Source organism: Ailuropoda melanoleuca, chromosome 8 (assembly GCF_002007445.2).
Source record: "Ailuropoda melanoleuca isolate Jingjing chromosome 8, ASM200744v2, whole genome shotgun sequence".
In the NCBI taxonomy this organism is placed as follows: domain Eukaryota; kingdom Metazoa; phylum Chordata; class Mammalia; order Carnivora; family Ursidae; genus Ailuropoda; species Ailuropoda melanoleuca.
In genome coordinates, this window is record NC_048225.1 from 117,224,519 (window position 1) to 117,247,281 (window position 22,763).

Consider the following 22,763-nt stretch of genomic DNA (forward strand, 5'->3'; position numbering starts at 1 on the left):
CGGCCTCAGGGTCAAACCCACCCTGGGCTGCTCAGCATCACAGGCAGAGCCTTTCAGGCTTCACATGCCCGCTTTCACCACGCAGAGCAGTAATTCCAAAGAGTTTCATCAGCCATGTTCATCACTGAGGCCGCCGTTGTTGGGGTTTGGGCAAAGTGAGAGAGGAGCTGGGGTGCCGGCACTGGGTGGTAGGTGGGGAGGCTTGCGCTCCTGTTCTGACGTGGCTCTTGACTTACCGTGAGATTTGAGACACATTGCTTAGCCTCACTGGGATCCTTTCTCAAGTGCAGAAGGAGAGTTTGGAGTTGGTAAGTAGAGTATAACGGGACGGACACCGGACCAGGAGTCGCAGGTCCTGATTTTAAAGCCAAAGCACATAACTGAACCTCCGTGTGCCTCGGTCTCCTTGTCTTTGAAATGAAGGCAAGGGAGGACAATGCCTTTACTCGAAGGCTATCTTGAGGGTCAGATAAGATAACGAAAGAGGTCTTGAAGAACTAGGAAGTGATACCTAAGCATACAGCTGGACTCCATTGTTGCTACTCCTCTCGTCTAAGCTCTCTGCATTCTAGAATCATGATTTCAAAGATTTTCAAAATGAAACAATAGTTACTATCCATGACATCTCCCCCGCTCGCGCACCGCCTTATATCTATTCTTCTTTGAAATGGGATCTTAGAATAAATGAATGAACCAAAAGCTGGCACCAATAGCCACCTTCGCAAAAAAAAAAAAAAAAAAAAAAAAGTGCTGATGTCTCAGGTGGGGTCAGGGTGCAGGACAACAACTTAAATCCCAACTGTCCACCAGTGGCTCAGTGTCTCAAAGCAACTTTCCTCGTGTTAAACCCCATGGAATGCACAGTGCACACAGAAAATAGTCAGGCACTCAACTCAACAAGCGTGAGAAGTGGAATTTGGAGTTGGGAATATTCTGCATGTCTTGTTCTTAAAAGCACTGAAACAGGTCAAATGTGTTCCATCCTTGTAAAGCTAGAGGTCCCAAGTTGTTGTTCCTGCTTTTAAACGTTTAGGGATGGGAGACAGTTCGTGTGGTCATGGTGTCACAGGTGTGGGCATTTGTCAAAACCTATCAAATCGTGCATTTTAATATGTGCTGTTTAGTCTATACCAATGACGTCTCATTAAAGGTATTTTTGAAAGAGAATGCTTTGGTGTTCCACACAGACAAAACATCTCAAAAGATGCATTCCAACTGTGAACAGTGGCTGTGGGCATCGGGGGTTTGGTTGGGCATGAGGGGAGCAAAAAAGAAGCTTTGCTTTTTACTTTCAAACATTTCTGTATTGATTGATTCTGTGATCAGGGTCATGTATTTCAGATTCTATAAATTAATTTCAAACTTTGTTGTCTAAAATCGAGAACTTTTTTTCAAACTACTTATTTTAACATATTACTTCCCAACTGTATAGATTTCTGAAAGGGAAGGAGACAAAGAGAAAGCCATTGTGNCCTGTGTCCAGCAGTCAGGTTCAGCTCTGGTCAACCTGTTTCCACTAGAAGACCAATATGGCAGCCCTTAGTGCTGACAGAGACGGGCAAGACATTGGGGTGTCAGCATTCAGTCTGGTACTGCCCTGGCCTTGTCCACTGTGCGGGGCGGGGGCGGGGGGGGGGGTTGGGCTCCAGAATGGGGTATGAAGAGCCAGAAATAGCCTGAAGAATTGCTTCAGAGAAGTTTAGGAAGAAATGGACACAGATTCTACCACTAACTGCCAACTTGATTCCCAGGTGGGCCTGGGGTAGGACCCAGGAATCTGCATCACGGCTCTCAAAGTGATTCTGACGTGTGGCTGGGTTGGGGAACCACTGCCTCCCATGGTATCTGATGATATTTTAAGTTCCAAAAATCTTACTGGTTGATGCTCAGTTTCATTTAGAATAAATACTGTCCAGTAGATGGTGCTGTTGTCCCTGACACTGGACTGAGAACCCGTCCAAAGTGATTGCCCCTTTCCTATAAAATGAAGGCTTGGAGCATATGGGGAGGCCAGGCTGGGGAGAGCCTTGACTGGCAGTCAGAGAAGTCTGTGTTTATTGTCCATGCACTGTGAGGTCTGTCCATGCGGTGAGCAAGAAAAAGGAATGATGAAAGGCATTTACCAGGAAAGTTAACCAAAGGACGAGTTGTAGAGGACAGTGGTTTTTCAAGAGTGATAAAGTAGATGGACCTTCAGCTTCTAGAGTCTACAGACAAGTCATAAAACTAACAGTGATGATGATAAGTAATTAAAAGTATATGATAAGTGATTATTGTATATTGTATATGAATTATTCATATAATAATTTGTTTATTATTACTATTGCTACAAGCACTTATATGATAAGTAATTATTGTATATTGTATATGAATTATTCATATAATGTAGTATTATTTGTTTATTATCACTATTGCTACAAGCACTCCGTGCCAGGACTCTTCAGCACTCTACGTAATGGTAACTATTTAGTCCCCACAACAAAGCTATGAAGTAGGAATTCTTAGTGTCCCAGTTTTACAGACGAACGAACTGGGGTGGAATAACTTGCCCAGAGTCTCCCAGCTGATACGGGTGGTGAGCGAAGACTCGACCCCTAGGGACCTTGGGTCCATGACGTGCTCTGCTCACCTCCACTGCGTGGCATTATGTCTTCCAGCCTCAGCGGCAAATAACACCCATGACAATAATAATAATGCCATGGCACAAAGAGGATGATCATGAAAGCAATGATGGGAGAAGATCACATAATGAGCCTGGCCTCCCTTTCATTGAATTGAAGGGGAGCCCAGGGCACATGGCATTCAAACTGCTGAGGTCATTTGGGCATTGCAAAGAGTGCAAGTCACTTTTTCCTAAAGGCTAGACTCTACTTGACCATAAACTGGTAAAGCACAGAGGTGCAGTGAATGGCAGAAACTTGACAGCAAGAGAAAAGAGAGGAACCACTCTTGAACTGTCACGAAGCTGCTTGAATAACAAGATAGAAACACGAAGTCCGTGGAACTTCCCAACTCCCAAGAGCTGTTCCTTCAGTAAACATCAAACTACTAGCAAATTCATGGAAAGCTCCTAAATGAAGATCCAAGGGATCATTAGACTTCCCGATCTATTTAACTTGAGGATTTTCTGTTGAAAAATTACACACACACACACTCATCATCATCATCTCAGTGTGCATTTCATTCAAATCCTCACTAGCTATCCAACCTTGGCCAAAATACTTAGGAACACAGGCAACACGGTTAGAACCATGCCTGATACATCATCACTGCTCCATACATTTTAGCTCTTACGCCGATGCTACTTATTATCTCATTTGAGTCATAACAACCTTACATGGTGAGATGGGTACAGAGTATTATTTAAATCACTTACAACTAGATTTCACAAAGGTGATGAGGCGTTCGCAGTCACACAGCTAGCAAGACCCTGAGAGAGGCAGAAAAGCAGTCGATCCTGGGTAGATGGCAGTCAATGTTTGCAGTCGTGTCCCTGTCACTGAACAGTGATGAATCAGCCACGGATTTTCTGACTCGGATCCTATATTGTTGTTCTTTCTTTTTTTCCCTTGTTTTTGGGGTTATTGGTTTTGTTTTGTTTTTTCCTGCAGTCAAGTTCCCACGGTGAATAGCAACATAGTTTAAATCTGGAGTCCTAGCCAGATCACCTGACTCCTTCATTTATAAAGGATTTGAAATGCCCAGATTATCCAAGTCTTAATAAAGCAAAGCACACTTAATGCCTCCAATTAAAATGAAGCCTTAAAAATTCAGCTTACACACACAACTTTGATCAACTTCATTTTTCACATTTTTTGTTTAGAGGCAACGTGGGTTTTTTTTTTCTCTTTCAGAAGCAGACCCAAAATGGTCATACTAATAAATAATGCATTGTTGATTTTGAAATTATATTCTTTTAGGGCATTGATGGGAGGGGAAGCAATTAATATTGAGGGATGAGGAGAACGTGGAAGAAAGGAGCAATGGGAGCAAAGTCAGAGGTCCCCCGTGGGCAGGCAGGAGGGAATGTCTGGCCCTGTAGGATCAAAGGCCGCCTCTGCTCACAGGGGTGGTTTCTGAGGTTACTAGAAACAAGGGGAAGAATAGTCTCATTCATTTTTGCTGGATGGGAGAATACAAATATTGGCTACTTTATTAGCTCTACTTACAGTAGGATGTTTAAGCTCATCTCTTGGTTGAATTGTGAAAATTCCAAACACATGAACAAACACATCCCTCTTCCTTCAACGAAACGGAAAGAAGTGAGTCTATATTTTACTATCTAGAGACATTTACTTTCTACATCCAGTCCCAGAATACGAAGACTCCTCCGATCTGCAGTCTTGGCCATCTCATGATACACTCCCTTTCCTTCCCTCGAGCAGCAGAGCCCACCACCCAGGAGACGAATCTTCTGGGACCACACCCCATACAGTGCCCCAAAGATTAAATTCAGTGTGTTCTGAGCATGTTGGCTCACTCGAAGTTGACCTTGCAGAGTTTTCCATCTACTACAGCCGTGCTCACAGCTTTGGGCGCACCTGGAGCCCTCCTAGGCTGTGCCATCCCAGGACTAGACCCCTTGCTTCAGCTGCTCCCCACCCCACCATGCTACGGAAGCCCTGTCTGGGTGACCAAACCCAGCTCATGCTTCCCCTACTTTCTCTTCTCATGCCCTTAATTTCCAGCGACGTGGTCTATTGCCCATCGTGGGTTGGAGTGGTATCAAAATCTCAAAAGTAACGCTTCTCAACAGGAGTGTTGAGTTCTCTGTTGAGTCTTCAACAGAATTCATCAAAATGTTGTCCCAGTTCATCACGGCTCAGGAAACAGCGGTGAGTATGGTGCTCATCTTTCTGGTTAGCAGTCCCCTGCTTAAACTTTAGTCTCACGAGGGCTGCTTCTTTAACTGTTCTCAAAACAATGGAATCAAACCCAAGTCCACATATCAATCAGGCTAGTATAATCTCTATTAATCTGATTTACCAAAATATTTATTTATCCAGAAAGTAGCCAAAACTGAATATTCTGGGTCAAAACTAAATATGCTACTTTTAACGTAAACACATTTTTAAAGCAAATATACCTTTATATATTTCACTCTGTCCTCCTACAATTCCATTTATGAAATGGAATTGCAAATGTATCTCATTCTACAGTTTGAATTTGCAAAGGAGATGTCTAAAAACACAGGCTCTGGCTTCAAACTGCCTGGTTTTGAATTCTGGTTCAGCAAGAACTCTGTGACCTTGGGGAAATTTCTTAACCTCTCTGCCTTAATCTCCTAATTTAAATTTAGCACATGCCCATGCATAATAAGTGTTCAGCAAATATTAGCATCAGTATTATATTTATATCAATATTGCCTTCCTTGTTATTTTCCTTCCCCTGGCTAATGGGAATAATGGTTGATTTTTTTTTTTTAAGATTTTTATTTATTTATTTAACAGAGAGAGAGAGAACACAAGCAGGGGGAGTGGGAGAGGGAGAAGCAGGCTCCCAGCAGAGGAGGGAGCCTAATGCAGGGCTCGATCCCAGGACCCTGGGATCATGACCTGAGCTGAAGGCAGACACTTAACTGACTGAGCCACCCAGGTGCCCCAAGAATAATGGTTTTAAAAAAATCTCCTTTAAGTAAAAGTTGGTCTCTCTAGGAAAAACTGGCCAATCACTTAGATTGTTTTGTCTTTCACACCATCACCCCCTTTCTTCTCCAAGGCAGCCTCATGCAGAGGTGTGGCCCACAGAGCCTTGGGACAGAAGGGGAGGATCAGGGTCCTAAGGCATGGGATCCTTTTCTTCCTCTGGCCTCCAAGGAGCTTGTCTTCTGGGCAGACACCAGAAAGCCTACTGGGCACAATGCCACAGTTTGCAACTGGCAAACTCATAGTCATTGTCTTGGTTCAAAGAGTCAGGCCCTGCTCCCAGGAATCCAGGACCGCCTTCCTTTCATGATCCTATCTCATTTCCATGCCCCCCTAGCACGACAGACCTCCTAGAGGTCCAGATGTGACTTCCACTCCCTCCTAGACCACCTGCCCTGCAGGTATCCTACAGAGCCACCTGCACCCACTGCACTAACTCCCTCCAGCCAAATCCCCAGCACCCCTCAGAACCCCTGGGTCCTATCCTTGCCGTATAAAGACCAAGGGAGGCTCAGGAAAGCTAAGGCTAAGGACGTTCCTCTGCCTCCAATACAGTGACAATGAGCTGATATGGTCCCTCAAAGCTTGATGCTGGAGCAGCCCTGAGACTCCCCTCTTTCAGACAGTGAGGAAAATACCCTTAGGTCACTGGTATTCTCTTCAATTTATCTAATGCACTGAGGGCAAATAAAACCCACACATCTACCCACTCCCCTCACTCTCTCCCCTTCCCTCCTCCCATAATCCTCTGACATTTGATTATTATAGCAAAGCAAGACCAGTGGCCGTGCTAGGTCATGTCTCTTCCTTACACAATACAATAACTCTGGGCGCCTAGCTATTCATAATTTTAAAAGAGATATAAAGGAATTTAGAAATCACATTTTGATATCAGAAGTCAAATATTCCTTCTCCCCCAGACAGAAAGAAGCCCCAGGCCAATCAGAGAGGACAAGAATTCTGAACAACAGAGGAGAAAAGTACACAAATATATTCCAAGATACGCTTTCATTTTTTGTGTAGGCACAATGTGAGAGGAAGGAGTACACACAAAGATAAATAAGGGATGTTTCTTGCGAAGATTCTGATCACCAATTACAATTCTAGTCACCAATTTCAATGCTGTGGGGAGGGAGTTTGCCACCCCCAATAAGTAATACCAGCCGCGTGTCCTACTTAACCTGTTCTGACACAATCTACCTAGAGATAGTCAGTGGGTCAGAACCCAGAGGTGAATGGTTCAATCCCACACGATTGCCCCCCCCCCACTTCAGCCATTCATCCCAAACTCAGGTGCTCCTCTGTGCTTCTGATAAGAGGTTCCAATGACTCCCTCCTTGGGTTCAATTATTCTGCTAAAGCAGCTCACAGAACTCAAAGAAACATTTTACTCACTAGGCTACTGGTTCATTGTAAAAGGATATAACTCAGGAACAGCCGGATGGAAGAGACGCATAGGAAAATGGCGGCCGAGTTTCCACACCCTCAGAACACGCCGCTCTCCCCGCCCCTCCAAGTGCTCACCGGCCAGGCAGCTCTCCCACCCGGTCCTTTTGGGTTTTGCGGAGGCTTCATCACAGAGGCACAATTGATTAAATCATCGCCAGTTGGTGATTGAAGTTAATCCCCAGCCCCTGTCCCCTCCCCAGATCAGGAGAATGGGACCGAACATTCAAGCCCTCAAATCGCACGGTTGGTTTCCCTGGCAACCAGCCCCCAAGCTCAGGTGAGAGCCAGGGAGTCACCATTAACATAACAAAAAACACCTGCGTCTCAACGTTTAGAAAATTCCAAGGGTATTTAAAGCTCTGTGTCAGAATTGAGCACAAAGACGAAATACATATTTCTTCTTATAAATCACAATATCATACTTGCCCTCAAAAATCTCCCAATAAAGTCACCTGCCTCACTCACAGCTGACCTCAGATGCTTGAGCCCTGCTGAACCCAACTCGGAGCACCCAGCTAGATCCACAGAGCTGGAAGCAAAAATAAATGTTCTCTGAAGTACAGCACTGGGGTGTGATGATTGCTTAACATGCAGCATCGGTGTGGCGAGAGACAACTGGTCAGAAATTGGTCACAGAAGGGCAGAACTGCCATCACACAAGCCTAAAATATGTGACATTGGTTTTGGAGACTGGACAGCAGGAACAAGATAGAAAAAAACAGTAGGGAACTGCCATCACAGCCTGGGAAAATGGAAACCCATGTTGTGTGTTGGAGAAGTAATGGGTGAAACTGTCGCTTACGGCAGTTTGGAAAATGGGGAAAGCCTCTGGATTTGAGCCAGATGATTTCCAGGGCAAAATGCTCCAAGTGTCAGCTGGTCGCTCGTATGTGTGTAAGATAAAGTATTTTGGGAAAGAGATGAGCTAAAGAAAAACTGGCCTGGTTTCAAGAACAATGTCAAGGGTCTATGGAGAGGTCAGAACTCACTGAGCTGCAAAATAAAATAGATTTCTCATCTCTAGTCTCCCCAGCTCATAAAGATTCTCCAGGTAAAAGAAGGCCTGATCACAAAGCTCAAATGAGGGCTGTGAGTCTAAGACCCTTTAGTAAAACCACTGGAAGGCCTGCAACTGATGAATCACTAAATTCTGCCCCTCAAAGTAATACTAATTATATGTAAACTAACTTGAATTTGAATAAAATCTAAAAGAAGAAAGAAGAAAGAAAGAAAGAAAGAAAAAAAGAAAGAAAGAAAGAAAGAAAGAAAGAAAGAAAGAAAGAAAAAAAGAAAAGAAAGAAATGAACAGAACACTGGGGGGTAAGACAGTGCCTAGTAGACCCTCTCACCCAGACAAAAAGACTTGTACGAATTTTAAGGATATTGTCCCATAGATGCTTGCTCCCTAAATAACAATAAACAAGTATTCAGAGGCGCATCTCAAAAATAACTATGAACATGGCTTTTATTGGATGGAGGGAACTTGAATCATATTCATAAGAAGGCTACGGTATTTTTAAGGGAGTTGTATTGGGTAACGTGCCACCAGCCTGAACTAAAAGTGAATGAGGTTGCTCAAAATGCAAAAAAGGTCTCTGGGACCTAACATTCTTAAATCAGGTTGAAAAAATTGCTTGAATGGCCTATTTTCCACTGCCCTCTTTAGAAGTGGCAAGTAGGATAGAAAAGAAAGTTATGTCTCAGAGGGCAGAGCCAAGAGACGTACAGTACAGTGTTCCCTGGGAAAGCCACCCCAAAGAGCAGAAGCAGGGCCTAATCAAAAAGCACTCCCCACTCCAAGAGGATCTGCAAATGTCTTCCCAGGGGGATTTCAGAGCTGTCATGAGCCAGTGGCTGCTATGGGCCTCCCCTTTCTGAACGAGAGTGTTTATTGTAATTATCGTTTCCCTATGTCATTGTTGAATTTGAGGTGGGGGTGACGGTAGGCAGTGGGACAAAATATCTTTCTGTCCAACATATCTTTCTGAAGATCTTTCCAAAGATCTTCAGATCAAAAGGAGATACATCCAAGAAAATAATAAATGGTTATAACGTAAACAATTGATGGCTCAGGTCTATCTCACAGAAGGTCCAGTGACACCATGGACTTGGCAGCTGGCAGAACCTTCACACTCTTCCCCTATTTACAGTGTGAGGGGAATGGTGGTAGGAAGAACAAAGTGAAAGCCTCTGAAGTTGAAGGACAGTAAATCAGAAGTAATATCGAATTCTCTGGGGCATCAGAGATTATCACCACCATGGAAAACCTGAAGGATGCAAGAGCATGGGGCCCTTCATCCTCCTTCAATTCACCTATCTGATGTCTAGAATAATGAGATGGACAGTGGCGGATAATGGTGAGCTGCCATACACTTAACTAGATGAGAGCCCAAAGCCACTGTGTTAACACGGTGTCTGAACAGGGACAATCAGTAGACTTAGTCACGCAGTGTACGTGCCTTGTAGTTTGGTGAATGGTTGGTATCAGCAGTGACCGGTAGTAAGGATGGAAAGCAGTTTACCTGAACAGAGAAAGAGCAAACACACTGTTCTGCCTCAGGGTAAACCATTCTCCTGCTCTTTGTCAAATACATGCTGCGGGGACCCTGATCGTCTTGGCATTCTAGAGAACTTCACCTTAACTCCAGTACGTGTATCAAATTAGGTTAACTATACTTGGTTAGCAGGAAGAGGCTACTACACCAGTACAGAGGTTCTCTTTAAGTGTTTTTGATCTCAGAGCCCTCTTAACACTCTTAAAAACGATTGAAGGGGCCAAAGAGCTTACATGGGTTATATCTTTCGATTGTTACCATATTAGAAATTAACATGTAAGATATTTTTAAAATATTTATTAATTCATTAAGAGATCATAAACTCAATACATGTTAACATAAAAAACATTTTTATTAACAATAACCACCTTCTCCGAGCAAAAACAAAAAAGTAAGAGTGGCATTGTTTTATGGTTTTGCCAGTATCTGGCTTGATAGACAACGGCTGGATTCTCCTAGCTGCTTCTGCATTCAATACGTTGTTTTGGCTAAAGTCTGAAGTCTATGGAGAAAATCTGGCCTCACACAGATGTAGTTGAAAAAAGGAGTATGATAGACGTTTCAGATAATCATGGATATTCTTCTTTTTTAAAAAAAAATTGTTTTAAGTAATCTCTATGCCCAACGTAGAGCTTGAACTCACCACCCAGAGATCAAGAGTCGCACATTCCATGGACAGAGCCAGCCAGGCACCACTGGATGTCCTTCTTTGATACTATACAAAAACACAAGAACTGAACTTTTATTTAAAGTTAGTTGCAATGTAGAATCTGAAAACACATCAATGAGCTTTTACTCTGTAACCTTAAAAATCGTCTCACACTTGAAATGAGTCTTTTGCTTGTGTATAATTTTATAATATCATTGATCATTTGGAAAATATTGATTCTTTGAGTTATGCAAATACTTCAAATATTGACAAGCTTTGTTATGCAGTATCAGTGAGCTGAACTCGTTAATATCACCACCACTCTAATCAGGAAAATATTGAAGTATTGGGGAATTTTCACCCCTGGGTAAAATGGTCTTAAACTGAGCTCATTTTGATATCTAAGAAACCCCAACTATCACGGGGTTCATGATCCTCTACAACAAATAGAGGCATTCTTTAATGCAGATACTATGTTGCGAAATTTCTTCATTTTCCCATGGTAGTGGTATTTAAAATGGTGGCCAGCTTCCAAGGCTAACTCACAAGAATCTGTTTCCTTGAACATAAGCCAAAAAAGAGGTGCGGAGGGATTTGCAATAAAAAGAATACAAAATTGTTATTATGATACTAGCATTTAAATGTATTGAGAAAAAGAAATTCAATTCATAAATACTGTCTATTCATGTAAAGTGTCAGTGTTGAATAATGGAAAAGTTTAATTATGGAAAAGCGAGACCAATGGGGGCTTTTTTGACCCTCCAGACACTTGCAACCGATCCCAGGGGAAATGAAAGTTCTCGATCACGCATGTTAACGCTAGGAGTCTGACTCTGCTTTTCCCAGGTAGAGGTGTTGCCTAACAGAGATGCTGAATTGACACCATTTTCATGAAACACTCTGATCGTGCGTGAGACTCTGTGGCAGCTAATACTCTTTAACCCAAATTGTCCTCAACTTTTAAACACTAATTTGAAAGTCTTGTTAAATAAAGTATGGAGACTTTTAGTCATGTTCCTATCCAATTACGGTATAGATTATTCAAGCTTAGAAAATCAAAATTAATTATACCTAAATTTAAAGTGTATGTATCCCGAAAGAACCCTTTGAAACACACAAGTGTTTCCAGTGAAAAGGATATCAAGAAAAGCAATATCTATTATAGGTTAGTATCTACTATGTTGTAATGCTTTTTCTAAAAACAACAGGAAGTTATTTCCTAATATAATGTTAAATGATTCCTTTTCTCTGACTCCTCTGGAAATAGAAAATAAGGAACATGCCTGGCTGCCGACACCATTGTTAACTAAGCCTGTGTCGACTATGAGACTGGTTTATTATTTTTAGCCAGATTTCTTCCTCAATGAGTTCAAGGCAGCTTCTAAATGAATTTATTAGAACCTGACCCTCGAGATTTTAATTCCTGATGAACACAAGGATGACGATGTCCCAGTCACATTGAAATGAAAGTCTCGATCAGGTGGAAATCCATTTTCGGGTATAAAAGCAAAGACCTAAGGGAATTTACCCTGTTGCTTTTGACCAAAACCATCTTCTGTCTAGCCCTGTCTTCTTGCCCAGCTGCAGTTAAAAGTTTTCTGGGTTCCTTATTTTGTTAAAACCAAGAAAATTTGATCTACAGAAAAAACAAACTCCACCAAAACATACTATGAATTCAACTCAAAGAGGACCACCTCTGGCTCCTCCGGGCTGCTCAACGTGACTCGACCCTTCCTCCCTGCCGTAAACCTCCCAAGTGCTCATAGTACTGCATTTCAGAAGTTTCAGATGCTGACCTTTGCAGGCTGACAACTGGTCACATTTCAGACACGGGAGTGCTGGGCTTGGGCACCCATGGGCACCCAACTTCTCGAGGAAGTTAATATGAAACCTTCAGCTCTTCTCTAATCTGGTTACATCTCTTTTATCCTACCAGAGAGACCCAGGGGTTTGAGATGTTAAGAATAATGACTACTGAAAACTTGGCCACAGAAAGCAAAAGATCATTCCAAGACCTTAGATAACATCGCATATGGCAGGTTCTTTGTTTTTTTATTAGAGTAGCACAAGTATCATAAGACTTTATTATTTTATGATCCCTTGAACCCAAGGACCTCCTCCTCCCTTGTTGCCTGAACCCATTAAACCCTTCCAACATCACTGGATTGGTGGCAAGTTTTCGGTGTGATTTGCTTACACTGTACTTCTGATAGACACAGGGAAACTGCTTATTCACCGTGGTCATCGAGTTCAATGGGAAAGGGGAATGGGTGGCAAGTCAGTAGTGTGATATCTAGAATTCTAGCGATGGCAGGCACCAAACAGAGGCCACTCCCTACTGAGTGGTTCAGGACGANGGGGGGGGGGGGGGGGGGGGGGGGGGGGGGGGGGGGGGGGGGGGGGGGGGGGGGTGCAGAACTTAAGCCAAAAACTTAGTAACCAAGATAAATCATATTTTCATGAAATATTTTTTTTAAAACAGTTATCAATGCAAAAAATCCACGATGAGCAAATTGTCGAAACTTTAAATAAAGACGGAAGGGCACCCTGTGCTTGACTAATTTGGTTTCACTCACCTCATCCTAATCTTGGCCCTTCTGTACTCATTCAGTGATCCCTGAAATTCCACACTCAGGAACCCCCTTTTTTTATAGCACGGGCTGCAATTAAAATGCAAATCTCCCAAGGGCAGCAGCATAATAAATCTCACCGAATTATATCCCAGTGTAGTCTACAAAATGTCTTCAAAAAAAAAAAAAAAAGCAGGCTGGAAAGAGAACAGGGGATCACTGGCACTGGGTCTTCAGGGGACAGACAGCAAGTGAGACACAGCAAGTTAAAGCCATTTCTGTCACTGATGGTCCGAGACTAAAGCCACTCACTGGTTTTGGCTTCTTACTCAAGATTTAGACATCATTTGTTGTATATTCCAGATCCTGGACATAAGGGGGCACTACCAGGCCAGCGTTGAAGGCTCAGCATTAATTTCTGCTTCTAACCTCCCAAACTCACTAGAATCTGTTACAGCCCTGAGAAGAATCTTTCACAACAGGTATACTCAGCATTTACAGACTTTTTGCAACTGCTGTGAATTTATCCAACTACAGAGGATTTGTAAAAACTCATCCAATTCAAGAGGACCTATGGAAACTTCCTTTGGGCCACAGGGTGAGTAATATACAAAGCCAGAATAAAAACATAGAGTAATAACAATAACAATAAGGCTATCAGCTTTTTCCTTCATAGCCATCAACTGCAAACAATATAATTTTTAAGATTGGTTGCAGTATCTTATATGAATCTGAACTCCCTCAAAATTTTAAAGATGCTTATTTTCAGTTATGTCCTCAATAGGTTACTTTCTCAGGCAATGGTAGACAGTATCTCAGGCCACCAATGTCAAAAAATGTGCAACAAATAAGAGTTCACTCAAAACATCTTTGTAGTTTCAGTGGGATTCCTTTCTACCTCTAGATACCTGTTCTCTCTTCTCCAAACAAACAGTGAGTGTTTATTTTGTTTTTAACTAAATCCAGTACAACAAAATTACATACTAAAATATCAAATAGTCTCTTCATTGCTTTTTTGGGGATTTTTCTCCTTTTCAAAGTGTCTAGAGATGAAAGAACGTTGTGTTCATGTCTCAACCTTTCCTGTTTTCGTTGTTCTTGGTCCTGCAAAAAATATGCAAATGTACAAAGAACATATAAAATACAGATCTGAAACCAAAAGCTAATTTTAAGGTTTGATGCTTAAATGTGGGGAGTCATTTTCCTGGAAGAGAGAAAAATGGCTAAATCAATGCCAGAAAACTCAGACTATTCCTAAAGTAAGTGAAATGGGCAAAATCAGGTTGTGCCAATAGGGATACAACCAATGGCAGTAAGTCAAGGAAGCAGAGAGCTCAGCCAAGCAGTTGTAATCTTTCAGAACTAAACTTTTAGACACAATGTGATTTGTGTGTAACATTAGTTTTAATAGCAGAAAGTTGCAAAATAATATAGAGTAAAATACGGGTGTAAAGTCAGAGGCAAAGAGGAAAGAATGATCAGTGTCTTCCCTAGTGAGAGAAATTCACTAACATGTCTATATTTTATCTTTAGTCTTAAGGAAACTAGAGACAAAATATGTGCATAATATACATGTTTCTTACAATATGAATTAGGTGACATACAGAGGATGTTTCAAGTTGATAAAGATGAAAATAAGTATTTAACAAATATTAGTAAACTTTTGAAGTAAACTTTCAAATTTACAGGTTAGCAAACCTCCGGAAAAATAATTTCTTAGAAAATAATTGCATAGATGGGGCGCCCGGGTAGCACAGTCGTTAAGCATCTGCCTCTGGCTCAGGGCGTGATCCGGGCGTTCTGGGATCAAGCCCCACATCAGGCTCCTCCGCTAACAGCCTGCTTCTTCCTCTCTCACTCCCCCTGCTTGTGTTCCCTCTCTTGCTGGCTGTCTCTCTCTGTGTCAAATAAATAAATAAAATCTTAAAAAAAAAAAAAGAAAAGAAAAGAAAAGAATTACATAGAGGTGGGGGGAAGCATTACTAAATTTAAAATTTGAGAAGATCTTGGATAATTTTCATGTTGCTCTTGAAATCATCTCTTCTGTTTTCTTTATTCTAGAAACTTAGCTGGTTTTATATTGCTGCATACTAAAATAAACATGCCAAAAAATTACTAAGCTAACTGCTAATCAGTGACTTATCCAAATGTTTTCTTTCTTTGTTTTTACACTAGGCACTGATAAACACGAATTTATCAATTTTGGACAAATTTGAGCTTTCTTTAGACATGCATAAAACACAGCCTATTCCTTTGAGACTCAACCTTGGAAACCCTGATTTTGCTTGGATCGAGCTCTTGACAAATCTGTAAATTAGAAAGCAAGACCTTAGCTCACACACAGACTGAATCCCAGGCTAGGCTTCAGAGTTCTACAGTCCCTCTGGGAGCAATTTAATTAAAGAGTAAGCTCTTCAAAATTGTCTTTTAAGCCACTTTTGTTCCCAGAAATTTTTCTCTGTATCTTAAGGAACTACAAGGTTCTAAGTGCCATAAATAAAATAAAAATATTCTATTTGCTAAAGGCTAACATTTGAAAAACTAGCATTTGATATTAGAGTCTTTTTTTTTTTTTACAATTTGAAAAGCATTAACTCTTTGTGAGTGGCTCAATTAATACACTAAGGTATCATGTTACAAATATGTTTTGATTCCTGTTACAAACGAAACTATAATCAGATCAGAAAGATTATTTCATGTATCAAGTTATCAAATATCTTTTTAGATTCTTTTTTCAAAGAAAATCAAAGGAAAAAATTCAAGAAATAGAAATATCTCATTGTACTGTACCCAATAAGGTCAGCTGGTGAGTTGTTCACATTCAAAATGTTAAGCTGTTCAGTCATGATCATTGTCAAGTCATTTCACTTCAACTAAGGTATTTTTGGAATAAAACCAAGTACAGTCCCATTACTCAACTCAAAAACATTAAATGAAAAAATGCAGAATGTGCTAAAAAAATTTTAAAGGGTTCCATCCAATTTTGTAGTGTGTATACATTTCATACTTCAGGAGTAAATAAAACTGAAATAGAGAATTACCCTGAAGAGGAAATGTTGACAACTTTGTTTCACCAGGCTTAGTACAACTGATCATTCCCGAACTAAGGGAGAATGAGTCTAAGGATTAAATATTTTTAGCTTTTAATATCACACTGTATTCTTCCAAATGACATGAGATTTCTAGTGGGAGGTGACAGATTCCCAAGAAAATAAACAGGATTTTAGGAGGTTTAGGAAGAAGATATTGCATTTTATATTCTTCCATTTGTTTCCATTCCATTTTATACATACGGGAAAAACTATTGAACTCAAAAACGTCATGTCCTCTTCCTGCTATTTTGATGTCAGGTGATCATGGTGCAGATATAAAAATTGATATCGAGAAAATAAACATGCACAAGTTAAATAACATTTAACCTGTAATCTTCTTATTACATCCAAATGTATTATTGATTCTACAAGAGAAAATTAAATTACTGAAAAAGTACCTTGTAAGTTTGGCAATCAAATGAATGTTTCATTTTAAAAACATTTCAAGTTTAAAACTTACTACTGATGGGGTGCCTGGGTGGCATAGCGGTTAAGCATCTGCCCTCGGCTCAGGGCGTGATCCCGGCGTTCTGGGATCGAGCCCCACATCAGGCTCCTCTGCTGTGAGCCTGCTTCCTCCTCTCCCACTCCCCATCTCTGTCGAATAAATAAATAAATAAACCTTTAAAAAAAATAAAATAAAACTTACTACTTCTCATTTATAACTACATATTGAAAACTGCCTTCTTAAAATACTTAGCTTCCAGACAATCGTGGATAAACTAAAGGTTTTAAGAAATGTAACAAGAGTATTGTCAGCTGGAAATTTGGAAGTAAAAAGCTCACTTGCCAAGTATAATTCTTCTACAAGCCTTTACTACTATCAGTGATTTATTTTCCCTTAGCCACTGAATCAAAATGTTTGGTTAATATTCTTGGCCACTATGCAGATCAAAAGTATCTAAATAACATTACATTGATATCAATTCTTTTACTGTGTACCCAATAACCATATATAATAAATTCATTTATTCTAATGTAATGCAATATCTGCCTTATTTATAATATTGTTAATTTGGAGTAATTTTTAATGGCATCTGCAAATTTATTATTTTATGAGTGAATTAAATTATGTAACATTGAAAAAACTTTAAATGTGTCCAAGAACTAGTCAAAGCTTAAAGCTGAACAGAAATTGTCTATATTCCAAAATATTAGGAAGTCTAATAGCCAGGATTTCAGTCTATCACTAGGAGTGTAATCTTTTGTAATCTTTTTGGAATGAAACTAAAATAAAATTACTTCTTTCACATCTGATAATTCTTCATAGCCATTACGCTAGCTGATCTTTGACAGAAAAAAAAATCATACAGCATAGCCTAATCAATAAGGTAGCAAATAGTGCATGCCCATGAACTTTGTGCCCTTTGTGTGGGTTTTTTTGGTGGGGGAGGCAGTTGGTTTTTTTCTGCGTCTGATACCAGTTTTTATTGGACTTATTACACACACCTTTCTCTGTCCATCTATAGTATCCATCAGCTGTTAGAATGCATCGATAATCATTGTCTCTCTGTGTTTAAACTATAGAAATCTAAAAGCAGTTTCCCGGCATTATCTCCTGAATCCTTTCCACCCTCTAGAAATAAAGATAATAGGAAAGACTCTTTCAGCAATAGCAATAGTGTACTAATTCTTTTTTTCAAAGCACAACAGAAATCTGGGTCTTTGGTTGATCTGTGAGTATGAACAGCCTTTGATTCCCCCTGCCAAATAATATGCCAAAATCATGTTTATTGGAAAAGAATCACGTGGGAATGGAAGGTTCATTCATTAATTTATTCAAAAAATATGTAGTGATTATCTTATTTACTAGAATAAACTAGAATTCAAAGCAGGTCCTATAGCAGTGGTGAAAATCCAGGAGCAACTTTGTGAACTAGATTAAACCTTTTCTTTCTCACCAAGGAGTCAATCTAAAAGTCTATGACAGTGACATTCAGTTTGTATTCAACCCTCATAAAGTTGTTAAAGGGCTATCATAACAGCTGTCGCTCCCTGCACCAAAAAGTCGGGCTCACACCCTTGCTAAGTAAACCAGGAATAGGAACGCATACATGAGACGGCAATGAGATCCCTGGGCAACTTCACACAGTTTGTATCATTTGGCTGCCCCGGTTTGTAACGTCTTCTGCCATCTCAGTGAAACAGATCACTGTGTTACTCATCTTCCTCCTCTAAGGAAATATACACAGCAAAGGGATAGGTGTCTTGCAAACGTAGCAAAGGGATGCGTGTCTTGTAAACCCGTAATCGTGAAGCGAAAATGCACCAACTTTCTTTAAGAATCACAGTGCATTCCCTCTCTTCCTGAACGAAATAAAGCCTGCCTTGGGAAGTGATTGAACACTGAGATTCTGTGTCTGTATTTCTCAGTTACCCAGGCAGCTGGAGCTCTTTCAGCCAAGTCTCTGAGAGTCCCTCAAATGCAGTCTTTTTAGCCAGGATGAGGATAATTCTTTTGAGTCATACTATTAACTGCTCTATACAAGCAGAGGACTGGTTAATGCTCAAGGGGCTGAGGAGAGAAACAAAGATCCTCTTTCTTCCAGAAAGAAAAAGAGGGTTAAAAAAAACAAAGAAGACACCAATATGTTTTATGCTTGATAAATAGACAATGAGAATACCTCAAGAGGAATTTTTGAAGATGAGAGAGAAAGGAAAGGAAAGGAAAGGAAAGGAAAGGAAAGGAAAGGAAAGGGAAGAAAAAAAGAAAGAAAGAAAGTAAGTCTTCAGCAATGTAGAGCAACAGCTGGTATCTCAACAGAAAAAGGAAAAGCCGAAAAGACAAAGGAAAAAATATGTTTAAATTCTTAAAGAAAATGACTGCTGACCTAGAAGTCTATATCTGATTTAAGATGTTTTATAAGGCAATAACAATTCAGAGAGTGTGGTACCATTGCAAGGATAAATGGATAGACGAAATTAAAAGGACAGACCCACGTGTACCTGAACACTTGATCTATGACAAAGGTGACCAGAGCAGAGGAGTGGAGTATCTGATTTCCAATAAACGGTGCAGAATCAATTGGTTCACCACATTAGAAAATAAATGAAACTGAACCCCAGCCTCACACCATATCCATATAGTAATTCCAGGAGAATTGTATACCGAAATGTGAATTGTAAAACAGTCTTTTGAAAATACCAGGGTTTGAAAATACCAGGAAAAAATCAGGGTTTCCAAGGTTGACTCTTTGTGATCTTGAGGTGGGAAAGGTGACTTGAATAACAACTGTATAAAAGGGGGGAAACTGATCAATTAAAATGAAGAACGTCCTTTTAGCGAAAGACATCACTGAGAGTGAAAAGGTAAGCCCCAAGTGGGGAAAGATGCTTTTAGCACATACAATTAGAATAGCTGGTGTTTGTTGATTATAAAATGACCACATTTCTTTACTCCCTTGCTCAGTTCCATTACTTCTGCTTGCTAGCCCCCCAAAAGGAAGGGAGAAGGATTGCACACACTAATTCTACATACATTACATTTTCCAGAATGTGTCACAAGGTCACTTGGAACTGTAAGGGAGAAGGGGAATACAGCCTTTAGTCTGAGTATCTATGTGCCCAGCTAATATTCAGGGTTCTACTGATGAAGAGAGAAAGGAGAATGGATACTGACAGATACCTGGCTCTTGATTGGAAAGATTCTATTTGGTGAAATTTAAGCAAACAGTTATAAGTTCTAGGCAACTGACTTGAATTTCCTAAGACTCTGGAAAACTTATATTCTTAATTGTTTTCCCATTTTTTTTTACATGTACCTTTATCAGATACAAGAGTTTTATGAACAATCTTGGGGAAAACTCTATTTTCACAACTGATAATTGGATCATTGACATAGAAGATAACGACCCGATTGTTACATACATGCAGAGTCCAACACACCTTGATTTCTGGTGCGGGGGAAATGCCCTTAAGGGGAGGAAATTGAGGCTTAGATCGTAATCGGCTTCAGCAGTTACATTAGGTTCTTGAATTGATTTATTTCACCTTTAGGTGCTAATCTCAGGAGCATAGAGCTATAGCTGCATATTGGGTCTCCTGAGAGCCTTCTGGGACTTCAGAAAAATCAGATATAGGATAGCAATACCGCACGAGGAGAACTTTAGCCTCTGCGTGGCCAAGCAAAACCTTTAACCCCAAACACGAAATTCATAGACACTTTTCCTAAGAAACAGATACAAGGCTCCATTCATGAGATTGTAAAACCAGTGTTCAAGACACGTTCAAACATCTAATAAAATATATAAAAACATAATTCGGCTAACTTCCTCCCTGCTAAACTTCACCGTGCCCCTAAAAATGAAAAGGAAAAAAAATTAAAGCCATCTAAATACCTACAAAACAAACAGAAAACGTATCCGTTTTAAGAATGGCACTGTTTTGATTTTTAAATGTATATAATTTGTGTGTGTCTGTTAGGTTAACAGTTAATCCAGGTTGTATACTTATGAATAGGTTTTGGTGCCCGAATGCCCAGGTCAATGTCCTGCTCTGCCACTTAGTACTTGTTTCTGACAAAGTACGTACCTCTCTAGTTTTTAGTTTTCTCAACTAAAAATCGGAGTAAAGGCAATAATAAGAATATTAATTTCATGTGATCATTTGGAGGATTCAGTGACATTACTATTCTTGTAAAGTGCTTGGAACAGTAACACTCGAGAAATATTAGCCGTTATTTTATACACAAAGAGAGCATACTCAGGCCCCACCTAAGACCAAATAAATCCGAATCTTCAAGGATGAGACCCAGACATAAAAGCTTCCCAAGTGACTCCAATGTGCATCCAAGGATTGAGGTGATATGACCATGAGTAGATCGTGTTACAATGTAAGCCTTCAACTGGAAGCTTATATATTAATAGGAAAGCAATCTTATCTCTAAATGCCATAGTGACTGAGGAGTTTTATTTTCTTTTTATGTGTCTGTGCGGAAAGATGTGCTTTTCTGTGGTTTCCAAGGTTTCTATAATGAACACATTCATAAAAATGTTATTTTACAAATAAATTGCACACATACGTCACATGCCAAATGCCAACAAACGTCCTTGCACTCGAGAATGGTGCAACATCGAGATCAGGTGCACGAAGGGGTCGTTGTAAAATAAGACAGATGTCACAGATTCCGGAAGTGAGATGGAAATCAGGCACTACAAGAGTCCAGGGAGAAACAGCACCTCAAGCCCGGGGCGTCGGTGTCAGTTTCCTACAGCTTTCGGCAGAAAGGGAAGCCAAGTCATTCCAGTCAACAGACCCCACGAGCAGATAAATGCACAGAGGCAAGGAAGAGAACGTGCTGATAATGGAAGGGCAGACCATCCAGCGTGACTGATACAGGAGGTGAAAGGAGAGCGGTGATGAAAACCAGGGCTGGAAAGGAAAATTAAGATTGTTCACTTGAATTTTAAATTAGAATTTAAGGCTTTTCCTGTACAATGGGAACAATGTAAAGGGTTCTGAGGCTGGAAATGGCATGATCAGTAAAGATAGTTCTCGAAACTTTGTGCGGGACTTTAATTTTGCCATCAGTCCACTGTCTTCTAATCTTGCCATCATCCCAGTAAATTCTACTGTGCAAGGGGATGACCCACCCAACAGGTCATGCTCCGAACGAATCTCTGATTCCAAAGACCACAACAGCCACCCACTCTTGGGACCCACTTTCTATCCAGAACTCTTCCATCATTTCTGCAATCTTAAGCTTCAATTTCCCACTCTTACACATTCATCTCTCATTCCCTGCTCACATGGGTCCTCCTCTTTTACCTCACTGAGACTTCCCTTAGGGTCAGTCCCAGCTCTTCTGTCCTTCAGAGCAGCTGTGTAAATTTTCACTACCTTCCTCTGGCCTCACCTCATAGTTATACTTTCTCAAAAGCGCCCCATTTCTTTTTTTTTTTAAAGAATTTTATTTATTTATTCGACAGAGATAGAGACAGCCAGCGAGAGAGGGAACACAAGCAGGGGGAGTGGGAGAGGAAGAAGCAGGCTCATAGCGGAAGAGCCTGATGTGGGGCTCGATCCCATAACGCCGGGATCACTCCCTGAGCCGAAGGCAGACGCTTAACCACTGTGCCACCCAGGCGCCCCTAAAAGCGCCCCATTTCTGAATGAAGTGGAGACCACTGTAAGGGGACACTCTCAACTTTCTTTCCCTCTCCTACCAGTTCACCTGTCTCTTTACTCCTGTCTGACCTCAAGACTGGAGTTTTCCTCCTAAGCAAATAGATATTCTTACTCCCATTTTCCATACTAGGAAAACAGAGATAAAGCCACTTTCTCAAGGTCCCCACCACTAATCTGTTGAGTTGCTGTTACTGGCAGACAGGTCTGTCTGATACCAATCCTAAGCTAGGAATACAGAAAATGAAGAGTAGTAAAATAAAGCGCCCTACTTTTTAGGTTTTACTAAGATTTTAAAGCTCCCTAAAGCTCTCATGACACGAGAGCTTGTGTTATTTTGGTGCCTAGGTGAATTGGAAATGGTGATGTTATTAAGAGAGTTAAGGAAGTCAGGAAGAAGGGATGGTTTGGCATAAGGGATAATGAGTTTGCTTTTAATGTGTTTTTAATGAATTTGAGGTACTGGTAGGATCTCCAGGTAGAAACTGTCCAGCGGGCCGTTAAGAACAGAGCTCTAGAGCTTACAAAAATAGCTAAATGTGCCGAGAAAAGATTTGGAGTCATTCATGGAGTGAAAAACACCAAACAATCAAGTGAAAGCATAGACTAAAAGAAGGAAGGTGGGGATGCCTGGCTGGCTCAGTCGGAAGAGGTGACTCTTGATCTTGGGGTCATGAGTT